Below are 17,294 nucleotides of genomic sequence, written 5' to 3'. Positions count from 1 at the left end.
CGGAGGAGCGGAAGGCTCGGGGCCCTCGGGCGGGCTGCGGCGCGGGCAGCGGGACGGCGACCCCTCGGCTCTGGCTCTTAATTGCAAGTGGCCAGCTTCGGCGGCGCTCCCACGGTTTACGCACGCTCCGTGCGGGTGACGGTGTGGATGGGGGACCACGCGGGAATCCCGGAGCTGGAGGCTACCTTGGGAAGTCGGAAAAGCGTCCCGAAAGCAAGCAAGCCATTTCTGGGTTGTTTCCAAGAAACTACACGGGTGTGTCCAAGAAGTGACGCGGAGTCGCGTTGGATTCGATGGAGAGACTTTTTCTCCTATTTGGGAATCCCTTAAGCCGCTTCTTTCTCCTCCCCGAATACTACGCTTCTCTTCGAAGTTGCTGAGGACTTCCCAAACCTTAAACCCGAGACATTTTATAGTCCTGGACGGCTCGGGGTTTTTGTTTTTTTTTCTAAAAATCTGGAAAAAAAGACTTCCGCTCTCTTCGCAAGGACAAGATCAGAGAATAAACGAGGCGGGGAGGAGAGGGGAAAGGCGATTTACTCACCAAAGCGTTCCCCCCGGGGTTGAGCAATGAAAGGGGAAGGAAGGAAGGAAGGAAGGAAGCGGGCAGCAAACGGCGAGGGAGTGGCAGGGGCGAAGCGGTGAGCCGCTTTGTAGCGCTCAGTGGCGGGCCACCCCGGCGGGCGGTTCGGATGAAATATTCAGAAAGGTTGGGGCGTCTGGTCGAGCTCGCATCCCCACCGCCGCCAGCCAATGCGCAGAGCCTCGCACTTGCGGCCGTTCCCTCCAGGAGGCGGGATTGCCGTCAGGAGCCGAGACGCGGGCGGGGGCCCCGGAGGGAGGGGGCGAGCCGGCACCCCTGGACTTCGACGGCAGGGGAGGGCCTTGAAGCTACTGCTGCTGCTGCTGCGGCTTGAGGCCGAGAGAACGAGAGCATCCGATCCGAGGTAAAAGGAAACGGGGGCGGTTAAGCTTGCCCCCCTCCCCTTCCCAGCTTCTATGGCAGCGGAAAGTCGCAAAGCAGTTGCGGGGACAATCAGTATAAGCCTCAAGGCTGGGTCGGGGGAGAGCGGGCAGGTCCCGACGTGTTTGCTTCACAGAAAGTGGCGACACGTTAACGGGTTGATCTTGGGTAGGCTTGGCCAGCAGAGCAGCTGGGACAGGTCTAGAACTGAAGGCTAGACTGGGAAGTCCAAAAAGCAACTCGGAAGAAGGCAGTGGGAAATCCCTGCCCCAAACCGAAGTGGATGCGGGTCACAATGAAGGCCCCTGAAACTGAACCCAAACCCATCTTGGGTTGACTTCAAGCAGGAGACTTTATTTCTGTAAGGTGTTTTTGGGTGCCAAGGCCTCATTATTCATTTCTGGTTATTTTGAACCACAGGGGGATGTTGAACTGTAGTTAGTGGTGCGGTTGGAATAGAGAAGATTTGGGGCCAAATGAGTTGGAGATGGGTAAGTTGGAATAATGGTAACATCTTTTTCAAGTTGGGTTTGACTCCTGGCCACCAAATGGTTGGTGGTTTTCTTGGCAGCAATGTGGAAATGGTCCATACTGTCATTGCCTCCTTCCAAGGAGCTCTTTTGACTCTGGAATTCCCTGATAGTCTCTTTCCAAGAAGTAACCAGCTCATTTTAGATCCAACTTTCTATACAAGTTTAGAGTTCCTTTTACTGCTTGAGTAGTCTTCCAATTTTCACTGAAATAACTAATTGAAATTAGTAACCAACTTGAGGTTCACCAAGAAAGATAAAGAATCCCTCTCCCCAAGCAGTTTTTGCAACACTCAACTGATTTTAGAAGGTTTTTTCTTTTAACCAATCACTGCTTGCATTCATACATCCTCTTTCCAGAAATGCACCATTAACAAGGGGAAGCTTTACCTCTCAACATGAACATCTTCTTACATTCAGTTTTTTGGGTAGAGAAAATGCAAGTGACAGTGGTTGGTGGTTAGGTTTTTTGCACTGGCTAAAACATGCATTGCTCTCTAAAAGGTCTCTCTTCTTTTAAAACACACCCTAAAAGGTTTTAGGCTTACTGATATGGTTCCACCAGAACATATTTAGGCTACACTATCAAATGTTAATATGTGACCATTGAAGGGACCCATCGGCCAGATGGATGCTGGAATCTGGCTAATGTTGGGTTTTCCCATCCTTTGAATGTGCTAACGTTAATCTCACTGTGCTCTGCAGTATTCTGAATAAAGTTTGGCCATATATTTAAATGTTGTTGTGGAATAGAATATTTCCCCTGTAGGAATCTGGTATTAAATTCAGAATGGATGCTCATGGCTATTTCATCTCAACTTTTAGAATGGGATAACAAACATAACAAATAAGGTGGCACACCTTATTTTTCACAGCTTGGACAAGGAAGTAACAATTTTCTTTCTTTTATAGCAGAAAAAACCAAAGAGGAATTCCCTTCAAAACATAGGCAGTTAGCATGTAGGAAGATACTTGTCCAAGACTCTTTCCTACTGAAATATAATCTTACATGTAAATAAATACCATGGAATCTGGTTTTCATTAAAATGTAGATAGGTTTATTTTGAAAAAGCAAGAACCTGGGAGAGCTAGACTTGGCCCATGGCCTCGACATACATACATAAAAAAGAACAAAATGCTCAGGTTAGCTTGGTCCTCTGTTCTGAGTAAATGTACACATTTCCAATCACAGCACTGGACCACAACCCTCCCCTATTTTCAATTTTTCCAAGTCCTTCCGTAGGCAACATGGGGTTCAGAGACATTTGGGGAATATTATTGAGGTTAGTTGCTATACTTTGCTTTGCAGCAGACCAGCTTCCCATATTTTTTTTTATTTTTATTTTAAAAATGTGGTTTGTAGAAAGTCAGATAGGACAGGGAGACTAATAGATACCAAGAGAAAGTCCATATCTGCTTAGCTCTACTTTGTATTCAACTTATATATGCTACATAATTTCTGGAAAAAAACATTTGTCAAATACAATATTTGATAATTGGATATACTAAAAGAAAATGTCTCCTTTGAGTCAAGCTTGACTCCTGGTGAGTAAATGGTCATGCCCATTAATTTTCTTGGCAGCAATATGGAAGTGGATGCTTTTTTGACTTCTCAGCTTAACTGCCCCAAGACTTCCTAGTGGTCTCCTATCCAAGTACTAAACAGGGCTTAGGCTAGACTGAAAGATTGAAAACTTCTAGAAAAAGTCTCCAGAAGTCAAGCATGACTCAGAACAAACCTTCCTCTCCTTAGAATAAATATTAACTGTTTTGTCCCTTAGAGATAAGAGGCTTGGCAGAAATATTTTTTCAATATCACAGAATCTATAAAGTGTAATATGTCAGCCTTTCTCATAGACAGACAGACAGATTGATTTATCACCCATCTTTTTCATTGCTTAATTTGAAAAAAAAATCCCAATAAATGATGACTAATTAATTATAGAATCTTAACAAGCCCCTTGTCCTGAGAATTGCTAAAACGGAGGGATCGTCAATATTAATGCTAAACTGGCTCTGACCTTTGCTTAGTTTTAATTATCTAAAGCACATGATCACTTGGTGGTTATTCAAATGGACTCCATATTATTCTGTAGCTTGCATTCCGCTGCTGCTTGTTGACAAAAAGTGTCAGGTGCCAGTCATTTTGCTGTGTTAGTAAAGCCACTTGGCTAAGATCGCTTACACCTATTGCCAGAATCAGCTTTAGTCGCCTCTGATTTAATTTTATTGAGGCTTTTGTAGCTTTTACAAGGGTTGTTGGCATTCTTCAAAGTAAAAGGTAGCCTATATTAGTATATCAGAAGATGTGGAAGGGGGGCTCCGATTCACGGAGTCCAGCCTGTTGAGGCAGGAAGGTGCCAGATGCTCCTATCTTTTAGAATCCACTTCCTGCACAAGGTGTTAGGCTATGACAAGTCCAACTGGCTGCATTGCCTGATTATTTTAGCCATTGGTACCAATTAAAATGAAGTCCTAAGTCATCTCAGGGAATCACACTGTCTACACGGTAACAAATATCAGAATGTTTCAGCGGTGTCATTTTTAAGTGAATAGAACAATTACCTCTGTCCAACCCAGAACACAATCTGTCCTTACATTGTAGATTTTCTCTCTTCTAATAACTCCTTGCATCCTGAGTTTATTTATTTATTATTCAAATTTAATTACCGCCCATCTCCCCCAAAAGAGGGAGTTCCAGTACATACTATGCGACTTTTGTGAGGAGAGTTCCAAGGAGTTTACACTAAACACCAGCATGGTTTATTTACCCTAACCCCACATTGTTTTGGGTGAACTGAGAGCAGATCCCAGAACATACACGATTTCCATGGTAGCACACAAAGCAAGCCAGTTCAGAGTGAGGGGCAAACCTGTTCAAGCCCTTACAGATATTTTCTTTGACGAATTCCAGAAAAGCATTTAGATCTCCCTGGAACACCACTGGAAACCACCTGCATACTCGATACATATTGATAGGATATGCCAGGAGTTTAAAGATAAGACTTCTCTGACTGTTTCTTAAATTGTGGTACCCGGAATTGGATACAATACTGAAGTTGGGGCCTGATCAGTGAAGCATACAATGGGACTATTACTTCATGGGATTTGGAAATAATACTTCTATTCATATTCAGCTTTTCATCAGCTCCTGTTCCAAAATCCTTTTTTACACTGCAGTCACCAAGCCAGTTTGATGAGGAATACAGCACTAACGTTGATGATTTGCTTAATAATAGCCCTGTTAACGCTTCCACAGTTGCATTTCCCAATTTGAAAGTGGTAGTATAACATCTGGAATCAAAAATAGGCGGGAGCAATGAAGGTATTACATCAACCGATTTCACCAGCGTAAACAACCCAGATCTGTTCTTTACGAAACAGCTGCAAGAGTTTACCCAGATAGTTATGTTTGTTTGTTGCTTCTTCGCTGTTGACCCTGCAGCTGACTTTTCTTCTGAGCTGGTAGTGCAGGTGCACATTAAGTGTGTATTGACTGCCAACAATTCTACAAGTGTAGTCTTAACTTTGGAAAGTATAGGTAAGATTGGTTCCTTTAGATCAAGGATGGGCAGTTTCAGAGTCTCCAAATGCTTTTTTTGTGCTGTCTGGTGCCCACTCCAATTTTGCTACAGTTGCCAAAAATGGATGGCAGTGTAGTTCGCTATTGTTTTGAGACAAGGAAGCACACAAAAACTATAGCGTGAGTCTTCAAGTAGTTGTAACCCTGCCTCAGAGAAGAAGCCTGCCCCTTCAGCCTTCACTTGTCCAAAACCAGATAAAGTGGGACCATTGATAAAGTTACTCTAAGCTTTTCTCAGACAAAGAGGTAGTATGGGTGGGAAAATTAGCAAATAAAATGGACACAATCACTGGGGGCACTTCAAGAGATAATGGGGTCATTTTTCCCCCCAAAGTTGTTACGCTTATAGGGATTATTTTATGTTAGGAAAAGTAGCAAATCAAAAGAGCAGGAAGCACTGCTAATCTTAGCTACCCCTGCTGGAATGCAAATGGAGAAATATTACTGTTCATTTCTAAGGTCTATTATGGGATGCCAGCTGGGAAGAGTACAAGTAATGTTATTTAATTTTTTTAACTCACTTATCTTTTGTAATTGAAACCATGTTGGTAAAATGTCAAATAGAACTGTTTCTTCTCAGTAATTTTTTTCTTTTAACAAGAAGTCTGTCTAAAAATTCTCAGTCCCTCAGAAGCTAGATGAAGAAAACCTCACATTTTCTTAAATTCTAAATGTCTAAGTCATATCCTCATTTTTACATCCAATCTCTTGATTCTCCCTCCTTTACCATCAAAATCTAATATCCAAACAGCCAAAATTAAGAATATAACTCTACCAATGGAAGATAAATATGGTGCTTGGCCACCTCTCTTGTAAACCATGACATTCTGGGCTGCATATTTTCTGTTTGTATACTAGTTTCAGCTTCAGCCTCTATGCTTTAAATACACAAACATTTTCTAGATCTCCCCAATAGCTGACATTCATAGTATAGTTATGCTTAGTTAAATGAAGTGCTCATGATTCTACAATAGCTCTTTGCAAAGGAAAGACTTGTGTTGAGGCCTGCCAGATCCTCACCCCTTTGAGGCCATTGAGGTCTCCTTCAAATAGAACTTGGCTTTGGGGGACTTCATGGACATCTCCATAGATGTCCATGCATAGCCACAATAATGCCAAAGCCTGTAGCTTCTGGATATTCTTCAAGGGTAGCCCCGTGTAGAACATGTTACAGTAGTCTATGTGGGAGATGACCAAGGCATGAGTGACCATTTGAAGGGCCTCTCGGTGCAGGAAGAGGTGTAACTGGTGCACAACATGAAGTTGCTCTTTGAGCAGGAGTCATGAGTCCAGGAGGAACCCCCAAACCCCCAAACCCCGGGTCTGTCTGGGGCAGTGCCATCCCATCCAGTACTAAAGATGACAATTTCCCAGAACCTGAGGTGCCATTAATCCACAGCCATATTAACCAGGCATGAGTCTTTGGAGCCCCATCAAACTCAGGCTGGTACCATCTGCTAAGACATGTTTGGAGCTATTATATCACACCCATCCCCCTAATATGGCATGATACAAACCTGCTAAGAACAGAAAAATAGAAAAGTGAAGTTCATCAACCTTTTCTCATGTGTGCCTTTCAAGGATTTTATGTTTCTACTTTTGAATAAAATTGTTATGACAATTTGAATTTGAAACTGCAACTGAGAAGATGCTAGACTTGGTGACTATATTATGCACCTTCAGTCAGCGTAAGAGAAGACCATCTGTTACAGGAAATAATAATTTTCTTCTGGCTTAAGTGATCTACCACTCTTGTGCATTGGGTAGATAGAACAGCAGTGGGAGACACCCTTATTTCAAAGCAAACCTCTTTTTAAACACATGGATTTTATTTTGAAGGGAACTAGGTAGATTGGGATTTCAATCTGAATCAGCATGACAGTGATTATTCTTAAGAGCTGAACTCAAAATATGATGTATCATCCAAATATATCAACTATATCTATTTACATGAGGATCACTAATAGTATATAACTATTAAAATAAATGTCCTATAATTTATCAGAGATCGTTAATGTTATGCAGAGGGGCCATAAGTCTGTGTAAAGCAAATGCTTTATGTACAGAAGATCTCAGATCGCTGTCTAGCATGTCTGCCAATCATTCATGATAACACAGAGCTAGAAACACTAGGTCATGTTTGCATGACATACTGAATCACCCAGCCCATGTTATTTATAGTTCAGTGAGTGGTAAGCATTTCTGAAAATTGGATTCATTGATTAATCCATGCCAAAGTAACCATGGTTTAATATGTTGTGCAAACCCAGGCAGAATAAAGCAGTTTTCTATGTCCTATTTCTGTGGAACAGGTTCAGTGGAATTCAGGGCGGTTTAACTATTGTAATTAAAATTCTTAATAAAAATATATATTTAAAAACTAATTTAAAAAAGGAATTCAGGGATGTTTACTTTCAAGGAATGTGCTTGACATCAGTGTGTATATCAAAACTGAAGATCAGACTGCAGAATAGATCCAAGCTAACAGCATAACTGGAGAGCCAGTTTGGTGTAGTGGTGAAGGCATCAGGCTAGAAACTGGGAGACCGTGAGTTCTAGTCCTGCCTGAGGCACAAAGCAGCTGGGTGACCTTGGCCCAGTCACTTTCTCTCATCCCTAGGAAAAATGGTAATGGCAAATCACTTCTGAAAAACCTGCCAAGAAAACTGCAAGTGATTGAATGGATTAAAAAACCCCCCAAAAAACAGCATAACTAGGTCTACCACATCCAGGCTGTCAAATTTCAGTTGGCCACTAGATGGCAGCAAAGAGATACTGACAACCTTAACTGGTTGCTGCCATCTAGTGGTCATCTAGATTTTTGCAGCTAAGGAATTAGTTGATTAAGCATAATCCCACTGAATTCAAGCCCATTAAACCAAGGCTAAATTAATCTCAATCCTACCCAATATTAGCCAGAATCTCTTGATAGTTTCTGGGAATGTGTACAAAGCAGAACCATGTGATTATAATAAACATAATTTGCCTATTTAGCAATATGTTATCAGCACAAGATTAGCTAAGTTTTCTATCATCAGTCAGGGATTTATGGAACACCTGTCAGTATTATTTAAAGCTGTGTTTTTGTCTGATTGCTTTCATTGTCTAAATTTATGACTTGCTGCTGATAACGTGCCAAAAAAACCCTCCCCATGTGTTCCAAAACTAGAACAAAGTGTTAAATCTCAAAGACAAGCCTTGAGATCGGCTAGGAATGTCACTGTATTACTTCATCCTCCCCCACTTTCCCTGTGGCTGTAATGATAAACAGAAGGATTTCTGGCTCCCTTCTGCTGCCTTGAAGCTGATGGAGTAGGCTGTCCAGTGTTACAAAATGCCTTTATGGGTATGTTCTGAAAGGGTGGTTGTGCCCAAGATGTTTCCTGAAACGTTAGAAGGAAGGGCATAGGACAAACCATTGGCCTTCAAACATGCACATAGTTTGACTCACTTGCCCAAGATGCCTGGATGGGATTTCTGCTTCCAGAGAGAAAATTGGTACAACGTACGATGTGCCAATCAAAATCTGTAAATGCGTAATCTGTAAGATTTTATTGTGCAAAATAAAGCCAAGAATCTTGTTTAAAAAAGAACATCTGTGATTCTCCACTTGTGCTTAATCTATTGAATTGGAAATTATATTCTCCGCTCTGCTCAGTCATAACAGGTGTACAGTTTCCCAGATTGTGAGTTCATTGCCTCTGGAATGAGCTAGAGTATTTTTAGATTAAGAAATTAGTTGGCATGAATAGGTCTGCCATAATCTTTATATTAACTTGAGTATACATATATGCATATATTTACTTGGATACATTTCAACCAATTTAATCTGTGGATAAAATAGATGGACAGAAGTGCATCTGTAAAAATGTGCCTTTTCAGTACAGAATGGTGACAGCCTGCTCAGTATTGCTATTAATTGATCTTCATTAAAGGAGAACATAGGAGGTAGCTGTTACCCCTGCTCCAGATTTTACCTTATAAAACTATTTCTGAAACAGTTGTGTAGTATGTCCTTTTAGGACAACTAAAATACCTGGTGGAACAAAAACAATAGTCTTGTGGCACCTGAACAACTAACACATTGATCATGTTCAGTTCATCAGTCACAGGAAATGTGACAATGAGTTGTAAGTACATGTGAGTTTGGCTTGGAGCTGTGCAAGGAATGCTCAACCCACTTAGAACCAGATTCTCAGATGTAAATGTAGATTTATCTGCTTGGGTTGGTCTACACCATGGTTTTCTCAACCAGGGTTCCATGGAACCTTAGGGTTCTGCAAGAGGTCACCAGGGGTTCCCTGGGAGATCACGATTTATTTTAAAAAATATTTCAAATCTGGGCAACTTCACATTAAAGGGATAAGTTTCATTCTTTATTTTTAGTTAAAGAACACTTTTGATGCATACAGTACATACAGGCCTCCGCTTAAACAAATATAATAGTTTTGTAACTTCTGGCCTATATTTGAGCCTGAATATTTTAAGGGATCCTCCAGTGTCAAAAGCTTGAGAAAGGCTGGTCTGCTTGACTTATTCATTCCTGCTTTGGAACATTGGTTTAGAAAACCTGCCCACTTGGCATAGAAAGAGAAATGTTGACTGATGCCTGTGATGTTTTTTAATTTGATTCGCCAGAATGGGATGAAATTTACAGGAAAACATAACCATTAGGAGGGGAAATGGCATGTCAAATAAGTAGGGATCAGTATAGAGAATTTTGTTAGATGGGACTTGTAGCAAATTCTTGTTAAGACCAATTCTGCAGCACTTCCAGTCATTCTTTCTAAATGGAATTTGACTAAGACCCACCCAGTCTCTCCAGTAAAATGGCCTAATACTGTTTGTGTTAGTACCCATGAACCCAGACAAACATAGACACCCATCTACCTGTAGGTTCAAAATGGGATAGGCTGGGGGCAAATATTGCTTACAAAGACAAAAGTCAGGAAGAAGACAGAATCATGGATGTTTACAATTATTTAATTAATTAAAAAACTGAAAAGGCTAATACGAAGCAATGAGTTATATGTATAATGTGGATAAATAAACGAGGGAGGCAGAATCAGTAAAACAAATAATACAATTTTTAAAATGTTGCTTTTAAACAAATTGAAAGATTGGAATATATTGTGAAACAGGGCTGACAGTATTGGAGAAATACTGCAGTTTTAGAGGCTTTTTCAATCAAAAGAAGTTGGCTTTGTCTGTGCTCCTCAGACTACTCAAGGCTAAGGTCTTTGGCTCCACTTTGATATGAATCATGGGTAGGGCAGTGTTTCTCAACCTTGGCATCTGGAAGATGTGTGGACTTCATCTCCTAGAATTCCCCAGCCAACCATGCTGGCTGGGGAATTCTGGGAGATGAAGTCCAAACATCTTCAAGTTGCCAAGGTTGAGAAACACTGGGTTAGAGTCATAATTCCCTTCCAAAAATAGTGCAGTGTAAATTCTGGAAGTCACTGTTCCAAATTCTTAAATGGATCGCAACCATTATCTTGTGCTAACCCTCTGATTTACCCAAGAAGATAAGTTGTGCTCACCTGGGAATCTCTGGCTAAAGCCTAACTGAGTAGACTTGGCTCCCCTAATAATTCTGGATACATTTCGCTTGGTCTGGAAGAAAACTCTATTGACTAAAATGCTAATTTATGGTCTCTCCCATAGGGCTTTGCTTCTTGTGGCTCAGTGAGTCCTAAATATTGATCATCAAAGTTAGCCAAGTCTAGCCTGCAATGATGCTAGGTCCTGGAGACTGAATCCAGATCTGAAGCCAGCTAATCACTTTATCATCTGGGAATTACCTGACCACTGAAGAGCCTTCTCTTAGGCCAAGTTTAACATCTTCCTCTCTGCTTTGGTCCAGGGTAAATTTACTAGATCCCTAGGAGGAGGAGTGTACCTGCCATTTAGGCACAGGGGCAGACAAAACAGGCCTTCTTTATTATGCGGTGGCTGTGGTGACGGCTGAGGGGAGGGAGAGGAGGCTCGGGGAAGATTGGGGGTAGGTGACCAGAGGGTCAGAGGTGAGAGAGAGGGTAATATGCACCAATCCTGCCCTATTCTTCCCCTAAAATCACTCCAGAATCCCTCTGATTTTATTCCTTCCAAAATACAGAAGAACCAATCACATTGTTTGGGTTTCTACTGAACTTCAGCAAACTGTCTTTGAAACCCACTCAGAAACCACAGTCGGTGCATGATGGTCATATGACACCCATCTTGCAAGCTCTGTGTTGGTTACCAGTAGGTTTCTGGGTGCAATTCATCTGCTCTGTGCAGAGTTTGAAATAACGTCCTGCTATTTCTGATAGCATAAAACTTTCCTGAATCCAGTTATGTGTTGAGTGTGTCCACTCTTGTTATTTGTAGACCTGTCCCCCTCCCACTTTTATCCTTAGAAGAGATTAGGGCATCTTGCTTCCTTTCCCTGATAATGGTTTTACAGACAAAATCAGAACGTGCTTGCATGTCTGTGGATTTATCAAAGAAAGTGTTATGCTGAACGGCCGCTTCTCATCTGTGCTTCCCTTTCTTATTTTCCCAAAAACCCTTCCTTCATTTCTGTTATATAATTAGTGCTCAAGGCTGAATTAATGGTTCTCAGCTCAAGATGAATAATTCACACTCTTGCCCTTCCAGGGTCTGACTATTCACATTGGAGAGATGCAACAAAATATTGGACATTTTGGTTGGAGGCCTAAGTGCTGCCAACAAGGTGAAAATTTCAATGACCAGAAAGTGGTTCAGTGCATAGAACAAAGAGGAATGGAAGGCAAGCCCATAAATAGCTCAGAGATTCAGGAGAATTGCCTTTTGGCTTTTTTCCTGGTACAACGTTCAAGCGAAAGAAGGTTATGAGCAGAGAGCTGTAAAGCTGAGATCAAGTATGTGATTAATTCTTCGAATTCTCAGATTCTGTGATGCTAGACATTCCCTGGATCACAAGGGCCATTGCTAGAAATGGAAATGATGTGATAGCCAACATGTGGATGATTTAAATGTGGCTTTTTATAGAATTTTCCACGGGGGAATCCAATCACAGCCATGACCCATTGAGAAAGGTGTTCAATCCTTTCCCTCTGCATTATAGTTTTGATTAAAATTGCCCCCTGCATGCCCCCAAAGTTGCTGTGTCTTATGGGGAAATAACAGCTTTGGAGCAATTTTAATCAAGATCACGGCATGGAAGAAGGAGTTAATGTTCCACTTGCGTGCCACTTACTTGTAGATGTTATTGGAAAAGACTCATTAAACAGTCCTGCATTTACCAAAATGCAAGGTGACCCTGAATTTCAGATGACCCCCCTTCAAACAAGGATGTTTAGATAGAAAAACCCTTTACTGTATTATCAGTAAATGTAAAAAACCCTCCTACTTTTAATATAAATTATTTTGGGGGCAGGGGGAACATACCTTGCTTTCATACACATACAGTCTATAAATATTAAATATCACATCTAGTTTGGCCAAAGGCTGAAGTTTCAAATCTAGATTCTTGGAGGCATATCCCATGGAAATAAATAGGGCTGGTTTCTGAGCAAACCAGATATCTGAATCATGGGGAGGTGAAATTTTGTAGTTTTTATCTTTGCTCTAAACTTAATAAAATTCTTATAAAATAAATATGTGAGAAAGAGGGGGATGAGAAACTGATGGATCTGAATTTATTGCACATCCATGCTAAAATGCCACTGTTTCTCAGTGTTGCTGAATCAGCAAGATATTCTGTTTGAAGGACAACTAGCTCCATTGTGACATGAAGCCATGGATGAATATTCCATAACCCTAATATTCTGTCACTTCTTTAGAAACCTATGAAGGATATCTTACTACAAGCAATGAATAAACGAGGAGGTTAGCTGGTAGAAGATGGAGCGATTTTACCTAGGCTGCAAAAATCTAGGCAACCACCAAGAGACAGAGATCTCTAACTCTGGATACCACCTGGTGGTCACCCAGATTTTTCAGCCTAGATCTGCAACCCTAGCAGAAAAGTGCCCTGTGACAATGGAAGCTCCAGGGGTAATTATTTTTATATTCCCGTGAAATGTTGAAAGGGAATGGATGTCACAGAGGTTGTTAGCTTAATCTTCAATGAAGAAGGCTGCCCAAGTGCTTATGCTATGCCAGGCCCTCTTCCTGGGTTATCCATTGAACAAATAACTAAAGTTGCACAGTGGTCACTGCAGGGTTAAGATGTTATAACTGTGAGCAGAAAACATTAGTACAGAATGACTGGAAATGGCAGGAGAGTAGAAAACCTTTTTTTAAAGCCAGTGAAATGTTAAACTCTGCAAACTATTAACTACTTTGAAGATGAAGAATTCTAGTTAATGAACAGGTATCATTTTTCAGAAATATGTTAAACACTGTGAGACACGCACACATATGAACACACAGACACACCTGAACAAGAAAACGACCTATGGTTCTTATTATTGTGACATGTGAAACCAAGTTTCAAAAACTGGACCTACAGGTAGTCCTCGTTTAGCAACCACAATTGGGACTGGCAACTCGGTCATTATAGAGACATCTGCCCACATGTTTTAAGGAAAAGTCTGTGCCTGCCTTCTTGCAAGGAAGGAGGCAACCTCAGATCTGGAGTGGCCATTCAGGACTGGAACTCCCTCAAATCTGGAGCTAGACTTGGTGTTTTGCTCTATCTGCTGCTTCAGAAAAGGGAAAGAGGGGAGAAGAAGAGGTCCTGAAGTCCTTTGCACCTATCTTCTGGGTATGTAGAAGATTTATGGAGACCTCACAAAGGCTTCTGAGAATACCAGGTGGGCAACTTTTCACTGAGGAGAAGTCACGATTTACCACCACTCAGTAGTCGGTGGCCCTCAGTAGTTGAGGGTTATAGTAGGTGGCATGGTAATGGAACTGTGGTGTGATGGGACAACTCGGTTTACATTAATTCCGGTATCGATTGGTGTTTTGATGTTAGTTCTTACCCCCCATCTCCTGCAGCAGCCAGCAACAATTGCTGCAGGTAAGAACATGAGTTTCTGGAAGCAATTTCCTCTGGCAAATGAACTGAAGAATGTATTTTCAAAGCAAGCAAGGAAACTATTTCCAGTTTCAAAAAGTGCTATAGAGGAGGTATTTTAATGTTAAACCATTGCTGTTTCTGTAAGTGTAGCATTTAGCTTTATGAAAGAAGATGTCCAGGTTTCTTACAGAATTCTTTGCTAAATTCTTTTGAACAAAACTGAATCAGGTTGGCAGAGTCTTTTGAAGTTCAAGTGAAAGCTCTTTCTGTCTTGTTTTTAATTGTATGCCACAATAAAGCAATTCGTCTTAAGGTGAGTGAGATTCTGAGATTGGTCTTAAACGTTCTTCAGTTCTCAAAATATGAAGATGGAATTGTTCTGCTTTCTCAGTGCTTTCTCCTCTTTTCCTGTCCTGCCTACAACAAAATATTAATATTCTTTCCTATTCTGCTTAATTTCAAATTATTTCAGATGTGTTTGTTCAAAAAAAAAAGCACAAAGCTAGCACCCAGCGGGAATCAGTAAATCTCCCAGTTTTATTTCTATTTCTTTTTAAATAAAATGTATCACATTAAAAAAACAAAACTAAGGTTTAAAATAATTTTAAAAGTTCAGTATCATATGTTGCAAGTATAATTTGTGTTGTTTTTAGATTGTAGTTTATTTTTTCCAATGATCTATCTTTTAATCTATATTAAAATATGATTATTTATTTATTTTTTTCTTATAAGACAAAATGAGTGGTCACTTTTAGTTTCAAGGCATTATTACTGTTATTGTTATTATTATTTTCGTCAAGGAATAACAGTACAAATAACAAACAAACAAACAAAAGGTCATATCTCTAACTGGTGTTCTTTGGAAATTTGACTTCAGAATTATCCAAATAATGCCCTAAGATATCATACATGCCCAGCAGTTTTACAGTTTTATAGTTGCTATAGTCTATTATTATTATTATTATTATTATTTTATTTCCCTTTTCCCTTCTTAAGAAGACTCAGTAAATACTGATAATTTAGGGTTTTATCCCTAAATCTAAGAATGATCCAAATACCACTATAATACATATGGGGTTCCAAGCAAAACTATATTTTGTAACTGCATGTTATGAAGTCAATAATTCTGATTATCCTTCAGTAATTATGGGGAAAACTTTTGCCAGTTTATTCCATAATTTCAGTATTTAAGTTGTTAGGTCCCAACATTTTGCAGTCTTTTCCAGTTCCTTTTAAGTTATCGTAGTGTAATTTGGTGTTGCCACATTTATCAATAAAATTTGCTTTTCTTCAGCTACTCTAGGATCTGGCATGTTGACTTCTAGATGTCAGACTGTCTGAATTAGAAAATCCCATATATTCTTTATGTTGACATTCTGGAGCACTTTTTCAACATTATAATCATACTAGAATTTTGGGATATCCAATTCATATTTTGGCATAAATTGCAATGTATCATTTTTGTCATGTTATCATGCTTTTGCCTTATAATCTGGGCAATTTTGCAACAGCTGCTGATTAGGTGGTAGACAGTCATGTCTTTCTCTTTCCATAATCTACATTCGTTGTTGTTTCTACTTTTTTTTTAAAGTTCATTTTATGACATTTGTTGCTCATGCTTGTTCTTGTGCTGCAAATATTAAGACTTCTGTTTCCTTCTTGATGGATCTAACCTGAAGGTATTCACCTTGCCTTGGTATTCACCTTGCCTTCAACTTCCTTCAGATATTGACTAGGCAGAGGTTGATCTTTCCAATTTTTCATTCACTGTTGTAACTGCTCACATCTGAATGCCGCCTTTGATTCTGTCACATTCAAAATGTTTCCCTTGCAGTTATTAACATCCTCTCTTTTCTTGCTTTTGTGCAATGAATTAGACCTCTGATTTCCATTTCACTTGCAACAAACCATGACCACCAATTTTCCTTGTTAAATACAAATGATCTTTGTCACTGTTTGTGTGTAGTATATGGTGCGTTGTCACAAGTTTTCAAGTCTTGTGGCCTAAAGCATCTAGTTCTGCTTGCATCCACTTAACAATACCTACTGTGTAGTGAATTACAGGGACAGCCCAAATATTAATGTCTTTGATCGTACTCCCACTGTTATACTTTTAAAACTCATTATTACATATTCAGTTCTGGTTTCTTTTTCACTGGGGCGTGCAAAATATTGCTTGCTTCTAAAACACCCAGATACTTACGGCTTCCTCCTTTGTTAATGCTTTGATTTTTGTGCCATTCCATAGTTCGATTCCATCAAAGTATTCAATCTTTCCTTCTTTTTATTGCTAGTATTATATACTTATCCGATCCAAATTTCATGTTGTTCTCATCACTAAAGATCTGAACTGTTTCTAAAAGTGATTTGTATTTTTCAGGGTGACTTTGCATATAGTTTCAAATCATCTTTGTATAGTAAATATGAAATGTTTGTCTCTTGTTTGGGTAATTCATAGCCTGAGGATATTTTATTCAAAATTATTGTCAGTGGTATCAGAGCCAAATTAAAAAAGGAATGAAGACAAGGAGTCTCTTTGAAAAATTCGTCTTCTGATTTTAACCTCTCCAACTTCTGAATTTGTCATCAGGGTTGTTTTCCATTTTTTTCACTCACTTATTTAAAAATGTTGTGTTTTTTATTAATTCCAGAAGTTTCCAAACTACTATGAGGTAGTAGTTGAATGCTTTTTGGTAATTATCTAGGTCATATAAGAGTTTGCTTTATGCCTTTTAGAGCTTTCAAATAGTTTTATCAGTCAAAAGTTGGTCTTTTGTACCTTTAGCATTTTTTAAGTTCCTGTACAATGAATTTGAGATCAGGTGTTTGTAGATATTATTGATATTATTCTTCCTGTTGTTGTAGGCAGACAAATGATTGGACAAAAAATGTTGGGTGTTATTTTGTTAATCTTGCTTGATCAGAAATGTTCAGCATATAGTGAGTTAGTTAGCTCTTGATCCTTGCTGCAACATTTAATTGAAATTATTTGTAAGATGAGAATGCAGAATGGATAGATGTTTGGGCCAAAATCCATGAAGTTTGTTTGTTTTTGCAGAACTCAAATTCTTCACATTCGTAGTTGGTTCTTTTACAATTTCTGCTATTACTACAATATTTTCAATTTGTTCAGTTTTGTTTTCTTGTTTTTCAGTATCAGATATCTGTGGCCATTTCAATGTCTTTTATTATGTTTTTCCAAAATTCCAATATGTCTTCCTT

Source organism: Candoia aspera, chromosome 8 (assembly GCF_035149785.1).
Source record: "Candoia aspera isolate rCanAsp1 chromosome 8, rCanAsp1.hap2, whole genome shotgun sequence".
In the NCBI taxonomy this organism is placed as follows: domain Eukaryota; kingdom Metazoa; phylum Chordata; class Lepidosauria; order Squamata; family Boidae; genus Candoia; species Candoia aspera.
This window is presented reverse-complemented; position numbering follows the sequence as displayed.